Genomic DNA, 17,609 nt, shown 5'->3' with positions numbered 1-17,609 from the left:
GAATCACAAGGGAAAAAAATAAACAGTCGTCTTTCTTGGTTTGATATATGTACATCTGTTTCCTGGGAGAGAGGTGAAATGGGATATTTACTTGGGTAAGTTTTTTAAGCCAGATGCGCTCCACTGTGAAATAAATAAAAAATTAGATTAAAATTAACTATGTAAAAGGGATCTGGAGCTGGGCTGTTCATCAGAAACTGGAGTTTTTGTGTATAGCATGCATAACAAGACTATGAATTTTCTCATCTCTAAAGTTTCCAAACGAAATGTCAGTCCCATCAGAGATAAAAACAAAACTTCTTGCTCTTAATGAGACTGGGATTTCCCTCTGTGCCTGCTGGAGCTGCTCTACGAATCTTGCTGCTGGTCATGGTTTGCGGGGAAAACCAGACATGGCCGAGAATCTTGCAGTCTGGGCTGGCACAGAAATATTGCAGTATATCTCACCTCTTCCTTGCTGCCTAGACAGATGGACACTCGGTGTCCGACCAAAGACCTCAGATGCAGCCCCAGCACCTCTCTATCACGCGAAAAGATACCTGTGCCCTGAGTACGTGACTCTGGTCACCATCCAAAATGAGCTGTGGGAGGAGAGCGGCCTCTATCAGATGCGCGTCTGATGCTCAGACCCCCCTAAGCCAGCAGACAGCTTCCAGGGGCTCCAAGATGAGTATCAGAAGAATTAAAGGAGAAAATAAATAACCACATTTTAAAAGGGAGGTAATTTATCATTACAGGGCTTACGGAGGGATGATATTTGCTCTCTATCATCTGCTGTCTTTAAGTCAAGACGAGCTGTCTCACTCAAACTGGTTTAAGCCCACATTGTTGGGCTCAGAAAAGGAATCACTCTGACATTGTACTGCAGGAAATCAGACTTGATGGTTGCAATTGTGTTCCTATCTGGCCTTAAAATCTATTGATCTGTGAAAATAATTGCCACAGTTTACTGATTTTCCTGAATGTTTGATGGTAGGTAAAAAATACTTCTGTCTCCTGTGGCCTGAGCTGCCCCAAAAGAATTTCCTCTTTGCATTGAGCAGGAATTAGGAAAAAAAAAAATTGATTCAGCATAACCGAAGAAAATTTTTAAATGGATCTTTGCTTAGTTGTTTGATATATATTTTTTGTGCTTGCTCAATGGAATGTGGCTGTCAGGACTGCTCAGCATCATCCCGTGGGTGGGCCTGGGAATGCTGGTAAGCAGAGAAACACGGGCCTTTCCAACTTATTTGACTTAATTGCAAGCCATCGCATCACTCTCACTCAACTGACATGACTAAAAACGTGGACATATACCAAGCGGTGCCCTAATGAAGGCTGAAGAGTAAAAACAGAAAGTCATTTTTACTTCACATACAAAGAAAGGCTAGAGCATGCAGAAGAGAGGAGGACATTTTTTAATTTTTCCAGGAAAGACTCTTGATCTTACAGGGCACTTGGCTCTGTGAGGCACTGCTGCGTGCGCCCACACTGCGCCTGGTAACGCGCACTCAGGACGGAGCGAGCTGGGTGCATTTTCTGAGTGTAAGTGCCACATAAACGGTGCATGGAACTCGTACGGATCTGTAAGGACAAGGCAAGTGTCCCCCTCTACAGAACAGGCAGCCCCCCCCCCCCCAACACATCAAAACCCACCTGCCTGCATTTGGCATTTGAAAAGGAGAGCCATTCTCCGCCCCTGCACCCAGTCTGCTCCTTCCTCTCGCTGAGACCTGCATGTTTTGTCTTCCCAGTTATCACTGTGCAAATTCAAACATGATATTAGTTTAATTAGAGATCAACTCCTTTTATGGAATGCAAATGCCCTATCTGACTAAATCCCCCTTCTGAAGTTGGCAGATGCAAATTAAATCCTGTGCACTGAAGTGTAATTTGGCTTTGAACACTCTTAAAGGCCCTCAGTGATTCAGGGGGTGGAGGGGAATTAGTCTTAAGCTGCATTTGTTGCTTTCTCCTCCCTTAATTTGTTTATACGAATGCTACTGAAGCAATATTGAATGTAGACAAATTGCCAAGTGGCACACATGAATGAAAGCCAAGGTTTTACTGTGAGTTTTTGGACCTGTAAATAACATAGGTCCAGTCTACCTGAAATAATGGTAAATAATGGGCCATCTGCCACTTCATGTACTGTTAGCTTCTCTGTGACCAGCGGGCTCACTGTGGCCAAGCGGTCCCTCCTGCAGTCACGCACGGGCATGCCCTACAGCATTTCTGAGCGCTCCAAGAGCCCCACTTTTTGCTGAAATGTTTTTCTTTAGCTGTTAAATCCCTGGTCTGATGGGTGATTTTGGAATCCCCGTCCCACTTGGAGAACCCCTGAAGCTCTTCCTACTGATGCACCAAGCTGGTTCATCCAGACACCATCCTTCTCTGCTGAGCATCAATGACAATTGCAATAACTCCGTCTAGGATTACAAAAAGAAATATCACACCAATGATCTGCAGGAGACCCTTATGAGCCCACACAACACACTGTTTCTCAGCCTTTTTTAAATCAACAGACAACACAGACATTTTCCAAAACCAATCTATGACAATCTTTTAGCGTTGCCACAATGGCTTTCACGTACAGCCAGTGAGGAGGTACCACTTTGAATGTCCCTTTTCATTTTCCATCACTGCACTTACTTGGAAGTAGCTGTCAATGACTTTGCAGGCCAAATACTGTAATGTGAGTCTGATCACATTGTATGGGTCTGATCAATCCTTTTACTCCACACATTGCAATTTAAGCCAGCCCAACAGATTAATTACAGTCTACAGTCAGCATTTTTCTTTATTGCTCTTAGATCAGAGAGCCATCTAACCCAAGTATTTTTTCTTCACTGTAATGTTTCTACAGCTTTTATTTCAGAGTCTCTGTTTCCTCCCATGTTCTTCCTGTCTCTGATGATTTATTCTTGAGTCTGAATTCAAAGTATATGTTCATCTCACCAGCAGGCATACAATCACACCGCACAAATCACTTGTGTCCCACACTCACCGAATGGCTTTCATCCAGTACTTTCAGGTTTGTTGTTTTTTTGTTGTTTTTTTCTTTTTTTTTTTTTTTTTTATAAGGAGTTATTTTAAAGCCTCCTATGTGCTATTTTGTAGAAATGAATCGAGCAGGGGAATCTGTAGGTAACAGGCACTTCAATTCCTATTCCAGTTTTTCTGCTGAACATTTTAACAACTGAGCAAACAAGCGCCTGTCGATTACATGCTTGTTGCAGACGCTCTGTGCTATGTACACGTTATATAACAATGACTTTGGATCAAGAGGTTTGCAGCTAAAGGGATAAACATTTAGTCCAGATAAGCAGATTTGTAGAAATTATTGTTATCCAGAGCAGGTTTGATTCATTAGGAACCAGCAGTGGACAGCCCTTGAAATCTGACGGGGATAAATTTATCCCACCAAAGTGAAATCTGGTAAGGGATGAGTCTGAATTTGTTATATCCATAACAGCATTTCCTTCTGTCATTTAATATGGCAAAAATAACCATGTGAGAGAAATTATTTTCTCCACCAGTCTCCCTGACCTCAACAAAGACCTGAAAAACAATTGCAGGGAGACTTTTGGGTTCCCCCAGCAGCAGAAATGGGGCAGCAAGCATTCAGAACCAAAGTGCAATGAGATCCTGGGCATTTACTCGGGGCTATCAGGACGGGCAATGGGAAAAGAGCCATATAAATCCATAGGTGATACTGATCCCAAACCCCCAATATTCTCAGCACATTTTCCTAACAGACACAAGATTTTGCTGCAACCCGCATTCGCACAGAGACTTCTTTGACCCTAGAGATGGACTCACCCAAACTTGTTTGAAGACTTCTAACTTTACTATTCTGACCTAGCAGCTTTACTTGTTTCTATTTCTTTCTTTCTCGGTTTCTCTCAGTCTTCCTCTCCCCTCTCCCTCCTTTCCTTCCTTCTGTTTTCACAAGCCATTTTTTTTTTGCACAGAGGAACATTATTTTGGGAGAGGGGTGAGTATCTGCCTGTCCTATGCAGTAGGGTACCCAGCTCCCTGGGCAGAAAGTCACCTAGAAAGACCTCATACATCAAGCTGTTCCCATCTTTTAATCTATGAATCGGCCAGGGAAGAAGGCCACTGAAATAAAGCACAGACAAGGGTGGGCAGCAAAGCATGCACTTGTCACAGAATTAGTGCCAGGAATATACGGGCGATCAATCAAAGTTATGGCGTGCTCTCCTTGTGGTTAGTTGATATATAATATCCCCAATCAATAACTAAAGAGAGGGGAGAGAAGAAAGGGATTTGATTTAATATTTGCCTAGGCTTTGTAGAAAAGTAAGATTTATTTCAACATAAAACCCCCAAATTTAGCCTCTAGCTTAATAGCCAATTGGTCCCTGTGATATTGCTGGAATCATATTTACTGTGCATCCTAATACAAAGACATTAATATCCGTATACCTGCTCAGCCATGTCATGCTGGATATTAGCCAGTGTGAAGCATACCTCTGGTCCTGACTTGTGAATAGGCTGCTTAAGGAAACATTTTCTTTATTGCATTTAACATTTTGAATCCCTAAAAGGTTTGCAAACTACCATTGATATTAGCAAGGAGGTATCCAGACCTGATTTGGCTTGGCCCTGTATTACTGGGTCTGTGTATGTCAGACTGAATTAAAGGCAGGGTTGCAAAATGCATCTGGTAGGTCCAGAACTGGCAATGACCACTGGATCTTTCTGCTTGCCCTTTGTTGTTGTATTTGACATTCAATTATGAAATCACGCAAGACATTTCTTTTCCTCTTGCCTTCCTGGATCCCTTAGATCCAGGCCCCTCCTATTCTGGTGCTTTTCTGGTCCATGTGATGTCGTTCATGGGGATCTGCACAAGCTTCACACCCAGGTCTCATATTTTGCCACAACTCCTTTCCAGATACTGCATGGACTGACGCTACAGTAAGAGAAGGCAAATGATCCAGTTCCAAGTAGAACCATCTTCCAAAGGTTGGGCAGAATCTTGCGGAACTTTATAACTTGTACCTTTTATCACCTACGGCTGGGGAAAAACAAGCGTAGCCTTTAACTTCAGCTACCAATCCCTGCTCTTGGCCAAGAACACTATGAAAAGATGTTGTAAAGTAAATATTAGTGAATTCAGACCTTAGTTTTGGCAAAACCTGACACAGAACATAGTAGCATGTGGTTTAATACCTATTTCAGCAATTAGAGTATTTAGCCAGAAGCACAACTGCCCTCGTAGTCATGTTTGCTTTCAGATCAGTGCAAGACTCTACTTGAACCCTTGCCCACATTCTCAATAGATTAGCTGTATCTGCTGAATTTGACCAGAATGCGCAGTTCTGAGCTTTTAGGTACTTCTAAGTTCTAGTCAGGTCAACGAAAAGAAAAAGGTGACAACCCTGAGGGTGTTGTGAACCTTGTATTCACAATATCCATCACAATACCAACAAAAATGTGTGGGGAGAGCAGCAGTATGCACTCCCACTTTGCAAGAAAAACAACCACCACCATCCCCTCAGCCCTCTACCTTCCATGGATGCTTCATATTCAAAAACCCTGGAAGTCTGGCTGAGAGAAAGAAATAGGCTCAAGTGTGAAGGAAATTTCTCAGATTTATGACACATGCACTGAGTTCACAGAATTATTCTTACAAGAGCCAAATATATCCTCTCTCCTTGCACAGATTCAAGAGTGACACGTGAATTTTGCCAAACAGTTGACCTTCTGAACCAGTACGGCTTGCAAAATGGGAAGACTAATGTCCTCCAGCTTAGGAATTACTCCATGTGTGACCTGAGCTATTCCTGTGCTATCTTTTGGCCTTCAACTCCATTGCACACATTATTCATTGGCCTCAAATTTATGTTACCAATTTGCGACAAAGTGCAAAGTGAGTGCAGACCATCACGGTTCTCATTTAACAGCTTTTTATACCAAATTTGTAGAAGTACAGGTGAAAATGCAAAAGGCAGAGAACAGCATCTCAGACAAAATCTGCAACTCAGCTGGAATTTCAAAGACTATTTACTCTCAGTCCACTGGCAAGAAACAAATATATCCGCAACAGGGAAGTTACTGAAGACAGCTCAAAAATAAATACAATGTGTGTCACCATGGGCCACTGATAGATCCTTCACATCAAGAAAAATCAGTTCCTTTTTCCTTCCATCAAATGTCAGCTGTTTTAGGAATGGTTTGTTCTGTTGATTATTTCTGTTAAATGAGTCCTATTATAATTACAAAGCCTGTGATCTAGAGTTAATCCCTGGCTCCAATCTCCCCAGTCTTTGACAAAATTTGATCTCAATCTTGGCACGAACCATTGTGTTCAGTCTCCTAAAAATTCAACTCAGGGTAGACAGAGCTCCATAAATGTTCCTGAGGTCGGAAATGAATGCATATTTAGTGCAACAATAGCTGTATTACCAGCCATGCACAGCTCCAAGAGCAAAACATGGGAGTTTCTTCGGAAATAAAACCAAACAGATGTCTCCAATGAACACAGTTATCATATCGGCAGAATATTTCTTTCAGTAATCTCCCTAGTAATTAATTTTTCTGTTATCACGAAAGGCATTTCAGAGGCTAAGAAGAAAAAAACCACCCGCTTCTCTCACCGGCCTCCACGCTGATCCCAGGATCTCAGCCCGTCTCATCCAAAGGCGGCTTCCAAACAGAGAAGTCACTGGAGACACCCTTGCTCTGCCATTCAGCAGCAGAGGCCAGAGCCCCCATTGTGCTCCTGCAGAGAGAGAGATAACAATGCGTGTTCCCCCCATAAAAGCGAGTTCAAAAAAGCATTTACCTGTAACAACAAAAGCAAGGGGATAAATAAGAAGAAAGCACACGTGGTGTTCAGGATAACATGCAATTAAAGTATTAAAAATTCATACATTTCGATGGGAAACGGCATTGAAATTGCTGAGCCGTTAATGACTTTGAATGAAAGGGGGACTTATCTCTTCACTCAACCGGAGTGTTCAGAACCAAGATAGACCTTTTATCATTTTTAATTGTTTCATTCAAGGCACGCTGGAGATGTGCGCCTGCCAGAGAATTTTTTGTTATTCCAGTGACTGAAAGAAACTTCTCTAACCCTGCTGCTGTTGCCTTGGGTGGTGGAGCTGCCTGGGGAGGATGAGGCGAGGGGAGGAAGACGACCGCTGTCTTTCTGCAGGAGCTGGGTGGAGGTGTGTAAGCACTGACCACTCTCATACAGACAGAGCCTGATCTGGAGAGGTTTAGCCCTCATCGGACGGTACCGATCCTGCTGTGCCCAAAGTTCACTTGGCTGAGCCCTTCGGTTGCCGCAGAGCTTTTACTAGGAGAAAATCACCCCTTTCACCAGGGCCAGCACTACACCTAAACCCCTTCTGGTCTTCACAGAAAGGCTTGAATAAGATTTACCAGATGCAGGGCCTTCTGCTCTATGACTGTTGCCCTTTCTACATCACTTTTTAAGCACATCTGTTATTCTTAAAAGACAGATAGACAATCAGCTGGCCAGGTGGACAGGCACAGTAGATTTACCAGGGAAAGAGAAATTCATACCAGCATCTCGCTGTCTCTCTGTCTTTAAGAAGCAGTGTTCTAAACATCACTCTTTTCACAGCCATAAAGACAAGACGACTGATTGTTTTGTTCTTTATTGTTGGGGTTTTTTTAAGTGAGCTGAGAGTCCACTCTGATCACACAAATGGCTAGAGTGGAACTTGAAGAAAAAAGCTCAGCTACTGGGAGAATTGCAACAGAACCGTAATTGGATGACAGCCAGTTCACAATTACAAATAAGGCTGAGGTCTAAGAGATGCATCACATGACACTGGCAATGGAGAGCTCTATTTTCATCCTGTTAGAAAAGTGGCCTGATTTTTCTCATTTTTGGAAGATGATGGGCACCCTTGATTTATAATTTGGCCATTCCGTTTGCAGTACTTGATGATGCTTTCTTTTATAATTGTGACCAAAAATGGCAAAAAAGATTTTGCTTACAGAATTCAAAGACACAAAACAAACAAAAAACCAAGAAATGATCTAATGAAAGAGATCAATCAGTAATAATTATAGCCTGAAAGATGAAAACTTTGGGAAGCAATGGAGGTGTGAAAGAAGGAAATTGGAAAGAGTTTTCTGAGCTTAACATCTGGTCGGATACACATTCTCCAATATGCATCAGATAAATTTGCCTCTTTACAGGGGACAAGAATTACCCGCTGATGGTGTTTGCTGTGGGTTCCCTCAGCACCCAATGTGTAACATGCCGAGGGCCATCCCTACAGCTACAGCACTGCCTTTTGTCCCGTTTGGAGAGCTTTAAGTGTGATTTTATTCGGGGTTTCCCCTTTACTTTAATCTTGTGCTGTTGGTGTGGATGAATGAGTTCCAGAACTACGTGTATCTGTGTAAGTAAGCGTGGTCTTACTGAACAGAGAAGAGTTAACACGGGCTTTTTCCAGAAGCAGACCTTTCTGTCCAGGTCAGCATTGTGAAGGGCACAACTGAATGGAGACCTGGTAGCCGTGACCTGTGCTCCCACCAGCAATGTTCACAAGCTATTGATTTATTAAGCTTATCACACAGAAAAACTTAAGATTTAGGTATGTGCTTAAAATTAGGAGTGCCACTTTGAAATGGGGCCATCATGGCTGTAACTTCTGTGATTGCTGTAATAAAGACCATTTGTCTTTGCTGAATTTTAACATGCAGATGTAGCATATCCCTGTTATTTCTCCATTTGCAACAGGAAAATACCAAGAGGTGAATTTTTTAAAAATTACTTTTTTATTGGCATTTTCATTTTATAAATATAAACATCATCTGGTTCACATTACTCAGTCAGCCACACAGGAAATGGCAATAGGTTTTGTTGATATTATTTTTCTACGAGGGATTAACAAGGATAATATTTATATACGTATTAAGAGATTGGTGCATACCCTCAGGCAGCGGCAAAGAGAATAAGATATATCAGCAGTATCAAAACAAGTTGCAGGTGGCTGGCCGTTATTGCATTTCAGCGGTATGGCAGGACCAAGGGCACGGAAAGGACACCCCTTTGGATACTGGCACGGGATTACTCTAAACTACATCATCTTGTGCCGCTCACCAGAAAGGGGACAGTTTTCCCAGAGAGGTTCCAGCAGTTATCCATCTGATCAGCTACCATGGGGCTGAAGATGTGGGGCCAAATCTAGCAGCTGTATTTCAGCAGGGCGAATGAGGGAGAAAGTGCCCTCTGAAGAAAATACTAGATTTCTTACACTCTGGTTCTCTGTTAGTCTGATTTGGTACATGTTTATGATGATGAAAACCAAGTGTGGTACTGTTTGGTGCTCCCAACACCAACCAAAGGCCCTTTTGCAGGGCATGACCCACACAGCCTGCAGCACACACCCATCTGCAAGGGGCAACTTTGGCACTGAACCGAACCACCTAAATTAAGCAGAAGACAGCCCAGTTGGCTTCTGCAGTCAACAGCAAGACACAGGTATCATCAAAATGTGCCAGGCTATCTGAGGACCCAAGCTGGCTTCTGCAGGGCAACCTTCCATTTTCATTGCCTCAAGAGGGAACATTGGTGGGATTTATCTCACTATATGTTACTAATGTAATATCTTTATTTATATCTAAAGACACTAATGTAGTGTCTCTATCGACTGCCTGGACGAAGGGATCGAGGGCACCCTCAGGCAGTTCGCAGATGACACCAAGCTGGGTGGGAGTGTGGATCTGCTGGGGGGCAGGAGGCTCTGCAGGGGGGTCTGGGCAGGCTGGACCATGGCCAACGCCAAGTGCATGGGGTTCCACATGGCTCCGTGCCGGGTCCTGCCCATGGGGAACAACTCCACACAGCACCACAGGCTGGGGGCAGAGCGGCTGAGAAGGTGCCCGGTGGGAAAGAACCTGGGGGTGCTGGGTGACAGCCAGCTGGGCATGACCCCCCAGTGTGCCCAGGTGGCCAAGAGCAACCTGGCTTGTACCTGAAACAGTGTGGCCAGCAGGACTGGGGCAGTGACCGTCCCCCCTGTGGTCACTGCTGCAGCCGCCCCACGACCCCTGGGCTCAGCGTTGGGCCACTCACAGCCAGAGGGATGCAGGGGGGCTGGAGCGTGTCCAGAGCCGGGCAGGGGGCTGGGGAAGGGGCTGGGGCACAGGGCTGGTGGGGGGCAACTGGGGGAGCTGGTGGGGGTTCAGCCTGGAGAGGAGGGGGCTCGGGGGGAGCCTGATCGCTCCCTACAGCTGCCTGACAGGAGGGTGTAGGCAGGGGGGTCGGTCTCCTCCCAGATGACAAGCGACAGGACAAAGGGAAACAGCCTCAGGTTGCACCAAGGGGGGGGTTAGATCGGGTGTTGGGAAACATTTCTTCATTGAAAGGGCTGTCGGTCACTGGAACAGGCTGCCCAGGGAGCTGGTGGGGTCACCATGCCTGGGGGTGTTTAAAAAATGCATAGGTGTGGTGCTTAGGAACATGGTTTATTGATGGACTTGGCAGTGCTGGGTTAACGGTTGGACTTGATGATCTTAAAGGTCTTTTCCAACCTAAATGATTCTAACATTCTATGATTCTATTTTGCTCTTTTGCACACCCTTTTGACGGCACGACCTCTAACCATTTTATGCTGCTCTGTCCTTCCAGTTCCTCCACAAGTGACAGCCTCTTTAATCCACACTAGATCTGTGTAGGATGGAAAGCAGTGAGGGAAAGAAACCTTGTGGCATTAGAGATGGGAGACAAAAAGGCAAGCTGTGATTGATGCCTGTAATACCGACCACACAAATCATAGAGCTGAGTGAAACTCCTATAATTTAAGGGAGAAATAAGAAGTGAAACATTATGCCCATGTCACATATGATGGCTCTTGGAATAAGACAAACACTGTGCAATCAGTTTAGACAGGAGGACACAGAAGAGAGGCCACACACTGAGATTATAAATACATGGACCCAAAATTGTCCATTCCCAGGTCTGGATGTCTGGCACGACAGTATCAATCTGAAACAGACTGCAGCAGCTACTCCAGGAGACTCTTCACAGAATACAGTGAAAGGCAAAGCATCTCTCTGATTTAATTGCTTTGAAATGCTTTCCACTGTTCCTGTACAAAGATTTTGTCTGAGCCAACCTCCTTTCAGGTCAACAGGACATAAACTTTGTGACTGACTTTAATGAGATTTTGTTCATGGTCTGAAAATTAGAGCCTACACTGAATAAAGCGTGAATGCTCCTAATTCCCATTTACTCTTACTTCTTCAAGTGCAGGTCTAGCCCCCTGAGAGGAGCTGCTGGCCCCCCAGCATGCTCACTGGCACCCCAGCCAGGGAAATTTTTGATAGAAAAGGGTACAACTGTCCTGGTCCCACCTGTACTGCCTGGACGTCCACATGCCTCCCAGAGGAGGTCTTGCAGGAGGAGGAGTGCTTTATTTGTTAATCCTAGCAGACCAAAGGCCAAGTTTTATGATGTTTTTCAGCAGCATCTCAAAGCATTTAAGCAGAATATTGTCCCCTCTCCCATACCATGTGCAACGTGAAGCCTCACACAGAGATACAGCTTCTAGGAGGCAAATATAGGATGGGCTCTTCCTCTTTCAGTGCGGCGGTGTGGGCATGGAAGAAGAGGCATTGAGACAATCCAAGGAAGCTTTTCATGGATCCAGCCTGGGCTGGAGGGAGGCGGATGCAGGGAGTGGTCACTGACCTGAGGCAGGTGAGGAGCGATGCTGTGCAGCTGATCCCTGGTGCTCAGCAGAGGAGGTGGAGCTGTGCTCTCCCCTGCTCCCTCCTTGCACCGTGCCACTCGTGCTCTGCTGGGTGCAAGGGGGACATGGACCAGCTCAGTGATGGTGCTGCAGAGGAGCTGTGCAAACGCTCTCGCAGGAAGCAGCCGGCGTGTGCCTGGAAGGAGGATGAAGCAATGGTTGTATTAGGGCCGGGAGGGTTGGTTGCTGTATCTGTTAATCAACTTTATGAAAACCTTTGGGGTCAAAAGAGTAATAAAGTAATGAAGGACAAGCCCGTGCTGCTTCTTTGCACTTTCCACCTTTCTAGTCATTTTATCCTTCCTTCCAACAAAACCAGCTTGTTTGGCCTGACCTTGTAATGTGACAGCTCTGTTCAGCCTGGCAAAATTAAGATGATTTGTCCCCCTTCATGTTACTGCGTTTGCTTTCACTGTGCTCCTCCAATCTGTTTGCTTCAAGCTCACGGCTCCCTAATTGTATTCCAATGGAGACAAACCTCATGATTAAAACTCAAATGTGAGCCTATCCAGGCTTCAGCAGCACAGGTGACAGGGACCCTGAAATTACAAACTCAATCTTTCTGATGGATTTAATTTGGGCATCTGTTTTGTCACCCTTGTGTTCGGTGCAACAGCAACCCCCGCCCCGCCTGCTCCTCCTTCTCTCGCTCCCCCTAGCAATTTCCTCATTGCTTAAAAATATTCAGTGAGGCTACATCAAAGTGAATATTGAGACTTGTATTGTTGTTGCCAGGGGTGACATTAGATGAGAATTATATGAAACAATAAGGGTGCTGGAGTATAATCCATTTGACATTTGGAACATGTTCCCAGCGCTCTGTGCTCCTCGAAACATTCACACAACAGAACTGCCTTAATTTTCATCACAATATTTGTGTGCGTCAGTAGATTTATCTCTCTTTTCATTTCTCTGTCTGGTCATTCTCTGCAAGGCCAACAAAAAGAAAAACCTCACCTCTGGGGCTGCTGCTCTGTCCAAGCACCATTTTTGCTTGCTTATACCCAGAAGACAAGTGGGGCAGTAAATTGCTACCTGCACACGGCGGGTCCAGCATCGGACCATTGGACCAGCGCTCATTGCTCTTGTGCAAAGCCATTGAGCTCTCACCCTTCCACTGCTGCGCTTGCATGTCCTGGGCCAAGTTTTGAAATTTTGGGACACCCTGGGAAGTGAAGTCGAAGAAGCCCGTGTCAAGCCATTTTAGTTCAGAATTGCACCAGAATGACAGACACAGACAGTGAAGAAGTGCTCGTGACAGATCAGTTCCTGCTTTCCTTCCTCTGGCAAGCTGCCATGAAGGAGCTCACGTAGGGTCCCGGTGCACGAACAGAGCATGTACCTACAAAGCTGATGGCTTGCTAACATGGCCTCATGCTGCTCAGGCACTGAGCCCCCCTGCTGAATGGCTCGGTTGGCCAGCTCAGGCACAGCATGGCACAAATGTGGTGCTGTGACTCTGGAGCACAGCCAAACCGTGCTTCTACCCCCCAGGCTGCACTACACAAACACAGGAAAGCACAGCTACAAAGGAAAACCCAAATTCCTCTGAATTTCCAAAGGCTTCAGAAAAAGTTTTCAACTTCATGGCCACAGCACATGTAGGAGGAAGTATTTTAGACTCTGATTCTCCTTTGCATCCCATTATCCCAGGAGTCTGCAAAGGCGCCAGTGCAGGTCACGAGCCTTGTTCCCACTGGGTGATGGTGATGCGGGCACCTAGCCTTCTCCTTCCTAAAGTCTACCTTAATCGTCGCTCTTTGTCCCGTATTACACATGAAGACTGACATTTTTAGGAATAAAAGCCTGGCCTCCTCAAAAGCATCATCACTGAGTTCAACTGGTCCAGAACTACAACCAGTGAGTCAGCTCAAATATTCATGAATCCACACAAATACATGAATAGATGCACCAGCATACGCACAGAAACTCCTCCTCCACAAACTCAATATCCATATTCCAAGTAATTATCTCAATTACAGATGCAAAAGGATTATCTCATTTGCTAGATTCCCCATGCACAGTATCTTTCCACTCAAACTGCAGTCTCTGCCATATGCTCATCCCCTGCCCGATGCACTGGCTTGCAGCTGAACTGTTATTCCTTACGACCACTGAGCAATTTAGCTGTGAAATTACCCCGTACAGCAGTGGATCACTTTTCATCTGGAAAATGTGCAATATTGCATCTGAAAGAGATACAATACAGAATATACAGCATGAGCTGAACTTTGCAGAGGTTTTAAAGCATTTGGGGTTACTGTTAATTTTGATGAGGATTGTAGGCTTTCGGTACTTGTCGTGTGAGAGAGAGAAAAATGTGGGGAAAGTCAGAGTGGTCAGAGCAGGCAAATTTACATTCCAAGATTACAACAGCGAAGTCTTCAGCATGACTGCATTAAAAATGTGTTTATCCCATATTGTACCCATGCTTTATGTTATTTTCACTTTAGAAATCATTATCTTTCCCTTTGAGCTGCATGTTGTGAATTATTTCCTATGAGAACTGCATCTAGCCTGGAGATTCAGTCCAGGTTCGTTTAAAGTTTCCTGAAGGTTCATGAACTTTTTTGAGTGTCTGGGCTGATTTATGGGGCTGACATGAACACAGGTGAGACTCATTGGCCTCTGCTTGAGATGCTGGGCACGTTCTTACTAAAATCTCAAAGTGAAGCTTACAGAACCTGAACCTTCCTAAACTGCCAATGAATCAAATGTTTGTAAAAATTTTGCAAAATGAAACAGCGAGAGATCCCTGTACTGATGATGTTTCTATCCTGGAAGACAGCAGTGTAAATTATTTTGTTGCTGCATGTTCCCATCTCTGCAGGACTGGAAACGGCAGTTTTGGTTATTCAGGCTGTGTTCCATCTTGCTGCAAATGTTGGTTCTGCATATGGTTTTATCAGCATGGCTGGTCCCTGCTTTCCTTCCCCAGGAGCACTGGCTGCTGTGGTCCCTCTGACCAGCATCCACATGGGCACTAACTTCTGGGTTGCCTCTGACCAGGAAGGGGAAGATACATCTGACCTGATTTATGAATGAGTTCCTACGCAGGGTAACAAGAAAATGAAAGCTGCTCAGATGGCAAAAGTATGTTTATATAAAGAACAAAACACTAAAAAATCCTTTGGAACAAAATGGTTACCTCTTTTGGAAACCATATACGACAACTTGAAAACGGTAATTTTTTCTCCCAGTATGGAGATGTGTTGATGTGGCTCCTTTCCCATGAACAGCCCCAGAATGACAAATCAGTGGCTGCTCCACAGCCCAAGTCAGAAATTTCCTCTGCTGCCCATAACCACTGACTCCACCGGCTTCCCTGACATCATTTTCCTTACACCTTGGCCCTTTTTATGATGAGCGATGCTAAAAGGTATTAGGTTCTTCTATTAAGAATATGGCCTAACGATGCACTGTATTGACAGAAAATATTTGATAAGCTCCATCACACTTCTCTCTACCAGCAAGGATGCTGATGGGGACTAGCTCCACTTCAACATCCAACATCTCGGTCCTCGGGCAGCTGCCAGTGTCCTGCCCTTTGCCCAGTGAACAACAACGTGAAAGATTTTCCCACTGGAAAGTACATGTGGAGCATTTTACTTGGCATTTATGGAAATTACTCCAGAAGACAGGGGGCAGGGCAAAGGTTGGCTAAGGTGAGGACAGCAGAAGCTGCTCCCAACCCTGCCAGCCCTTACACAAGGTCCTGGTTCTGAAACCTCTGTACCAGCCTTTTAACTAAGTATGAAGATAATTAAATTTTGCAGTGTGGTTACACCTCAGTAAATATTGTCTATAAAAATCAATTGGCATTTACTGTACTTTATGTATAATAACGATTCTTATAAATCTAAATTATCCTTATAAATCTAAATTAAATGCCTAGGTTGAAATGTATTTAGGACATTTAATTAATAAAGTGTTACCAAATAACCATTACTAATCTGTTTACTTCAAGCCTGATTTCCATTTCCAAAGGATTTATTTCTCAGCAGCGTGTGTGGGAGGGTAAAAGTGAAGGTATGTGAAGGAGTTTCAAAAAGCTGCTGCAGGTACCAGAAACATTCAGAGATTGCCCAGAAATTCCCTCATCTTTTGCCCCATGGAGAAATGATGTCCTGGAACCACAACTTTTCAAAGGAAAAAGTCCATTTTGACCCATCGGTAATTTTAAGTGTTCAAAAAGTTCTGAAGTCTGAAATATCCTGTTTCAATGTCTTCCTAACTTAAAGCTCTGGGTTTCTATTTAGGCTGATTTTCTAATTAAAAATACAACTTGACTTCTAAAGCAAGAAAGGATGAAAAGGCCAAAATCAAAAAGAACTGTTCTAAATAAAACCTTTAGATTAGACGGAAATGCTCTATGGATTAGCCATTTGTGAAAATCGCAGATTTTTACTTTTTTCCCTGGGAAGTTCCCTTGAAATTGCCCCTCATGGAGGTCTAAAGGGCAAAGTGGCTCACCTGAGGGCCATCAAGGAGCCTGTGACAGGCAGGGACTTGAGGCTGCCTCCTCCAAGCACAGCTGGGCTCAGCTGCTTTATGTTGGACAAAAACCAAATTCCAGCCAGCCCGGGATATGTCATGAGCTAGTGCTGAGTTCATTCACTTCAGCTTGCTGGTCCCCTTCTCCCACTTCAAATTTTCTTTATCAAAACATTGTGATGTTTTATTTTTCAATGGAATTTTATTACTCAACATCATTCTAGACAATTGAACAACAAGGACTTCACAATCTCCCCCAAATGAAGCAAACGTTTTGTTCCAGCTGGAATGATTTCTTACTCCGTTTCTTTTTGCTAACAAGCTGGAGAAAACACAATTTGTACGAAGTCAACCCCTAGATATTTTGCAATAGCCACCAAACGCCACTGCCCAGCCAGCTCTGCTCTAAAGCCCCCAGCTGGACTTTTAACCACTGGATTTATTCTTTCCTCTCCTTGTAATTAACATCCATAGACATAGCTCACATAAAGCCACAGGGTCAAATTGAGAGTAAGTGTAGCATGGTGCAATTCTGGTGTACCAAATACTAGATCTTCTCCAGTGATTAATTTAGCTAAAAACATATAATTAAAAGCAATAAAAAAAATATTATTTCTGCTGCTGCTGGAAACTGGGTGAGACTCTTTCCCAGTATAATAGCAACACCTGCCAGCATCCACACCTAGCAGTTCTCCTAGCCCAGTCCATATTGCCCTTAAATCATTAGCCTTAAGCCTATTCAGTGCCCTATAAGATATAAAGGGATGCTCACAGCTGAGGGGAGGTACCGGTACTGGAGGAGCTGTCGGTACCTCTCGGTAGGCTGAGCAGCTGAGTCCAAGCACATTAAATTCACTTCTTTGCACAGGGCATAAAGCAAGGTTTATGTACTAAGCCAGAGTTGAAGGTTACAGTCAGACATTCAGTTGCAGTTGTTCTAGTGCATTTTAATTAGCTAATCACTCGGGCAAATTGGTTCCCCATCCCCAGCATATGCAGGGGGACTCATTCCAGGCACAGCCCTGGGCTCTTGCCATGCAAAGACAACCCGACGGCCGCAGGTGGGTCCCGCACCCCTCCTGCGCCATCCCAGCCTCCAGCCCAGCTCCCTGCATGGGCTGAGCTCCAGCTGCCCCTTCAGCACCGAGTCCCAGCCCAGGCCAGTGCGACAGCCCCGCGGTTCCCTTTTGCTGAGCTGCTATCAGCAGAGATGGAAGTGGGGGACCACGGTGCATCCCGCTCCCCAAGGGCGCTTCCAGCCACTGCTAAACTCACTATGGAAGAGTAACACCAAGGAAAAAGCCTTCTAGGAAAATGAGGTATTTTATAGGCTGTCTGTCTTTTTCCACTTGATTCAGACTGAGT

The 17,609-nt window shown here is 44.6% G+C and overlaps 1 long non-coding RNA gene across 2 annotated transcripts in view; it reads right to left on the bottom strand.

Moving 5' to 3' along the window:
• Positions 1–17,609, bottom strand: part of LOC130146840 (uncharacterized) — a 385,493-nt gene that overhangs the window by 147,680 nt on the left and 220,204 nt on the right. For both annotated transcript variants that reach the window (XR_008821029.1, XR_008821030.1), the window contains exons 2-3: positions 11,690–11,886; positions 6,609–6,733 (exon numbers count right to left, since the gene is read on the bottom strand). This is a non-coding gene — a long non-coding RNA (uncharacterized LOC130146840). The remainder of the gene's footprint in view (positions 1–6,608; positions 6,734–11,689; positions 11,887–17,609) is intronic.

Source organism: Falco biarmicus, chromosome 3 (assembly GCF_023638135.1).
Source record: "Falco biarmicus isolate bFalBia1 chromosome 3, bFalBia1.pri, whole genome shotgun sequence".
Taxonomy (NCBI): Eukaryota; Metazoa; Chordata; class Aves; order Falconiformes; family Falconidae; genus Falco; species Falco biarmicus.
Note: the sequence above shows the minus strand (reverse complement) of the source record. Positions and strands in the feature narration are given on the sequence as shown.